A 6000-nucleotide genomic window follows, 5' to 3' on the forward strand; every position below is an offset into this window, starting at 1 on the left:
TGGTGTGAATGACTATAGGAGAGGTTAGCGAGATATAAGACTGAGACGTTTTTGTTTCATTAATGATAAAAACCTATGAGCCCTCTTATAAAAGGACATTTTATACCATTGATAAATGAGTATGAGCCTCATAAAAGGACATTTGTAAATCCTATGAGCCTCATAAGAGGACGTTCGTAAAACACATGAGCCTTATGTATAAGAGGACTTAATATAATAATAACACATGAGCCTATGCTGAGTCTGGAGAGACCAGTGAGGACGTTTGGGTATATAAAAATGAAAAAATATAAATATAAGAAGTAAAATAAAGGAAAGGAAAGAATTACTGAGAAAGTGTGTCAATGCTGAGGAAATATTCTGATATTACAGGTAGGAGTAGTGGAAGATTTTGGTTGACAGGGAGGTTAGAAAGAGAAAGAGGATGATGATGGCTTAAAAAGGGAATGCAGTTTTTCTTTGTCTTTTCTTTTGGTCTGCTAATGTGTGTGACTATGTCTGAGTGCAGACTGCATTTTGAGGAGAATCTATCTGCTTGAAAGAGCATGTGGGTTTACTCAAAATAGGAGAAAAAGAGGGGTTTAACTGTTAGAGGACAAAGTTTGTATCTTGGTTGTTGAAGAGGAGGATTTCTCTAGTTTTTGTGAGTGTACTTTGCTTTTGACTTTGTCTCATTAGACTGGGTCTGTCTGGTCCTTAAGCAAGTTTGAGCTAGATGTTCACTCTCTGATGGCCAGAGTAGACTGGAAGTTGTGGTTAAGTTTAAGAGGCGGAGCAAAGGAAGTTGCTTAATTTTTGAAGGCCATTTAGTTTGCTTCTTTTAGAAGGAGGAGTGGCAAGAGAGCCCTTCCCCTTTGTTTGTTCTTTTCTCTCTGTGGAAGATAGAGAGATGAAGAAATAGGAGAAGAGACTTAAGGCCATATTAGATTGAAGATTGATTACATATTTACTTTCAGAGTAGAATAAGTATACACTCTCTAAAGTGTAATGTTAATGATACATTAATAGAATGGTGTCTGTTAATAGTTGCTGTCCAAACAGAAACTTTCATGAGAAGATATGTTACATTAGCATACAATAACCTAAATGTTGACAGATAATGGGTGTACAACAGGGGAGAACACTCCTGATGGTGATTCACAGATATCAAGGGTTGCAGATGATACTGAATTGATCTGGTGCATTTTATCCACGAACTCTTTTAAAGTAATTGCAAGTATCCACCTGCATATTTTGATCAGGTTGCTGGCGTTTGGGTTGAGTGTGCTCAAATAGCTGAGAGATGTTGATGTGGGTTAACAGAATTACATTACCCAGTGAAGCACATACCTGAAGAAGACAAACATAACAAATGTCTTCTGGGTTTGTTTTCTCCTTTCCTGCTCCTAAACATATAAACGACATTACAAACAGTTAACAAGGAAACTAGCTAACACAGGGCGGGCTGCTGTTCGCGCCAAAATAACAACACTAAAAACATCTATAAAACTTATACTAACGGCAAAAACAACACAAAACAGCCTGGCAACACAAAAGTATACATCGATAAATATTATACACCGAAGATAATAACTTAAACGACTACATTTACAAAGAAAACAACACAATTACAACAGCAGCCTTCACTCACGCAACCTACCCCCAGCAAGGCACAGCAGTACTGTGCGGGGTAAAGGGGAGGAGCTAGAGAAACACATGCGCTACGGAAACCCAGAAGGCAATAAAAAGGCAAATCGATTAAAAGTAATCTCCACAGGAGAAATTATAAAATAAAGTATAAACAAAAAGAACTCATAAAGATAAAATTCACAATGATTAAATAATAAAATTAACAAACATGAATTGAAAATAAAGTGCATTTTTAACTCCGTTACACCCACCCCCACTGAATTTAATCGAACATGAGTGCCAACTACACAGTATACACTATACAAAACAGTACCAATTCACAATTTACCAGGGGTCAACACTGAGAAAACCAACACAAAATGTATCCCATAAGGATGAAGTGGTATGAGGGCAGCGCTTATCCCTCAATCCAGCAACTGTCAACAGGGTGCCTTGTACACCCCACAAAACCCCGACACAAAGTGTAGTGTAGACCCATGACATGAAAAACATTGCAGCAATACAAAAACTCACAGACCCAAAAGGGGCATAGGCTATCTGAATAAGATTTTAGTCAGCAAAAGCCTGGAACACAGATTTGCAAACAGCTTTAACACTGAACTTGTCTTGAACAATGTCCTGCCTGGACATGGTTTGTATTAGCCTGTTCACAGGTTTCACCAGACGGCCAAATCTTGACCTAACCTGTGCATTAGAACGGTCACAGTGCAAGGTCGAGGTCTGGTCAGCAGTGTGCAGAATGTCTGAGGCATTGTCTGTCTGTGTCGTGGTATTGAGAGCAGAGCCTGGCTGTCTCACACGTACTGGCACGTCAACAACAGTCACAGGGGCAGAGTCACAAGTCACAGACTGATCCGTTGTGTGGCTCTCAGGTGAGACTGAACAGTCCCGGGGGTCAGAGGTCGTGCTCTCTAAGTCAGTGACCTCTCCTCCAGACAGGCTTGGTGCAGATAGCTGTGTGATCCATTCTATGGTTCTCCTCTCAGAATCCACAAGCTCTGGATTAGTTAAAGGGCTCTCTCCTTCTCCTGCAGTTATAGGCGAGTTCCCGTCACTTCCAGCAACAAGGCTCACACTAGCTGCACATGTCTCATTCTCTCTCTCATACACGATCTCTCCATCCTCTCTAACATCATCAGTTCCTGGGACTGAGGATTCTGTAGCAGGCACGGAAGAGGCAGGGTCAGACGTTTCACATACGGCCTCCACAGGGAGGAAATTGGCCAGCATGAGCAGGTTTCTGTGGATCACCTTCTCCTGTCCAGTGATTGTGTCGCAGATCCGGTATGTGTGCGTCTCTGGGTTAATGTCCACCACAGTGTAGATGGTTGATTCCCACCTGTCAGCAAGCTTCTTCTTACCCCTTTCTTTCTTGTTGGCCAAGAGAACTCTGTCGCCAACGTCAATGTTTGATCCCCTCACTTTCCTATTATACAACTGAGCGTGCCTCTTCTGCTCTTTTGAAGCATGGTCCTGAGCAATCACCATCGCCTCTTTCAGGTCATTGGCAAGACATATCACATACTTGTCATAGTTCACCACAGCAGAGTCATGCAGGACAGTCTGAAAGAGAATATCAACAGGCAGACGGGGTACTCTGCCAAACATGAGGTAAAAGGGGGGGTAACCTGTTGTCTCATGGGCTGCACAGTTATACATAAAGGTCAGTGTCTGCAAGCGTCGTGGCCAATCAGCTTTCTCCTCGGGGGACAACGCACGGATCATGGCACCCAAGGTCCGATTGAATCGCTCCACACTCCCGTTTCCCATGGGATGGTAAGGGGTTGTGTGTGATTTTCTGACACCCGAGACTCTGAGGAGCTCACTTATAAGCTGACTCTCAAAGTTAGCGCCTTGGTCACTGTGAATCCTTTCAGGAAAACCAAAGACACAGAAATACCGGTCCCAGAGAACCCTCGCCACCTGCTTAGCTGTCTGATCTTTACATGGAAACGCCTGAGCCATTCTTGTGAAATGGTCCGTTATCACCAAGACATCAACAGACTTGTTTCTGGAGTTTTCGGCTGACCAAAAGTCAATACATACCAGCTCTAACGGCCTTGTTGATTTTATGGTCTCCAAGGGGGCCCTTCCCTCAGGCTCGATTGTCTTACTGACAATGCATCGCTGACAATGGCGAACATAGTCTCTCACATCTCTGTCAAGGTTTGGCCAGAAAAACCTCTGTCTTGTCAAGCTGAGGCTCCTGAACTGAGCTTGATGTCCTGCTCCATCGTGTACTCCCCGCAGAACCTCAGTCTTGAGTGAGTCAGGGACAGCATATTGGAAGCGCTTTGCCTTGGTTTTCTGGTCCCTTGAAGTCCTGTATAACACACCGTTGAACACAGTTAGCTTATCCCAGTGCTTCAAATATTTTGTTACAGAGACAGACTCCCTAAACCTTTCTCTCCTGGAGGGCCTCCGACGTCTCTCAACATAGTACAGAACCCAAGAGAGAGTTCCGTCCTCCAACTGCTTGTCACGGAGGTCCTTTTCAGTGTAGGCAGGTAAGGCGTCTTGTCCAGGTGGAACCAACTGAGGCAGGTACTGCAACACCTCAATAGCACGGGCCCTCGGACCAGCATCCCACTCAGTGTGCGACTGTAGTACAGCAGACACATCCTCCCTCGCAACAGACTGAGTGTGCATTTGTAGTGGACTGCATGTGGACTGAGCATCGATGCTCACCGGAGAGGGTTTCTTGTGACCACTGGATGACCGGAAGGCATTCTGGACAGAGGAATTTGACACATCCTTGACCTCGGTGAGGAGACCTGCATAGGGTTCAGCGAGCAGTCTATGGCCAACATTCTCCTTGACAAATGGCACACGGCTCAGGGCATCAGCCACAATGTTTTGTTGACCAGGGACATACTTGATGTCAAAGTTGTAACTCGCCAACTTGGCTACCCAGCGCTGCTCACAACAGTCTAGTTTTGGCTTTGTCAGTATATGAGTCAACGGGTTGTTATCAGTCCAGACTGTGAATTTGTGGCCTTTCAACCAGTGACTGAACTTGTCGCAGACGGACCATTTCAAGGCCAGAAACTCTAACCGGTGAGCTGGGTAGTTCTTCTGGGACTGAGACAATGACTTGCTGGCAAAAGCAATGGGTCTGGCTCGTGCTTCACCCTCCTGAACCTGAGACAGAACAGCACCTATGCCATCCAGGGATGCATCAGTTGACAGCATGAAGGGACGGGTAAAATCTGGATGAGCCAGGACGACACTGTGAATCAGCGAGGACTTCAGGTGTTCAAAAGCCTGTCCCTGCTCCGCCGTCCAGTCAGAAGCACACAACTTCCTGCATGAAAGTTTATTCACATGCAGTTTGCCTTTCCTTTTTCCACCCTTCAGCAGATCAAAGAGCGGCTTTGCAATGGCAGAATACCTGGGCATGAAGTGCTGATAGTAATTAATCATCCCCAAAAAGGACCGTATCCGCTTCTGAGATGGGGTTACACCATCAGGCTCCATGAGATCGGTGGGTGACATGTTTGTGATGTTCTCAATCTTACTGGGGTCTGTCGAAACACCATTCTCATCCACTATGTGGCCAAGAAACCGGACAGACCTCCTGAGAAAGAAACACTTTTTAGGGGCCAGCTTTAAGTTATGACCACGCAGCCGTTCAAACACCATTTCCAGCCGCTGCAAGGCAGTCTCCTCGTCAGGTGCAAACACCAACAGATCATCCAAATAGCACAGTAGACTCAGATAGTTTTGGTCTCCAAAAATGCTGGTCATCATGCGCATGAAGCTCCCAGGGCTGTTGCAGAGGCCCTGCGGCAGACGGTTGTACTCATACAAGCCCATGGGAGTGGTGAAGGCTGAGTACTTCCTGTCGTCCTCGTGGAGTGGCATATTGTAGAACCCGGAGGTCAAATCCATTGTGCTGAACAGACAGTTCCCTCCCAGTGCCGCCAAACAATCCGCCTGGTGAGGAAGGGGATGGGCGTCCTTCAGGGTTCTCTTATTCAACCAGCGAAAGTCTGTACAGATTCGGAGATCACCATTTTTTTCCCACACGAGCACCAATGGAGATGCATATTCACTTGTCGATTTTCTGATGATCTCCTTTTCCTCCATCTCACTCAGCACTTGGTGCAGCTTCTGGTACTGGCCAGGGGGCACTCGCCTGTATGGGAGCCTGAATGGTCTGTTGTCTGACAGGTGAATGCGGTGCACAAAGTCCTTCGCCTCTCCACAGTCAAGGTGGTGGCGTGAAAAGACATCCTCATACTGTAAAACAAGGGCAGCCATTCTCCTCTTGCAGTCCTCAGATACTTCACATGACTGAATATCAACACTACTGAGCCCAACTGACATGAGTTTGTCTTTGGCAGAATTTGCGTCTGCAGTAGGCGGCAC

The sequence above is a fragment of the Pempheris klunzingeri genome, chromosome 17, assembly GCF_042242105.1.
Source record: "Pempheris klunzingeri isolate RE-2024b chromosome 17, fPemKlu1.hap1, whole genome shotgun sequence".
NCBI lineage: Eukaryota > Metazoa > Chordata > Actinopteri > Acropomatiformes > Pempheridae > Pempheris > Pempheris klunzingeri.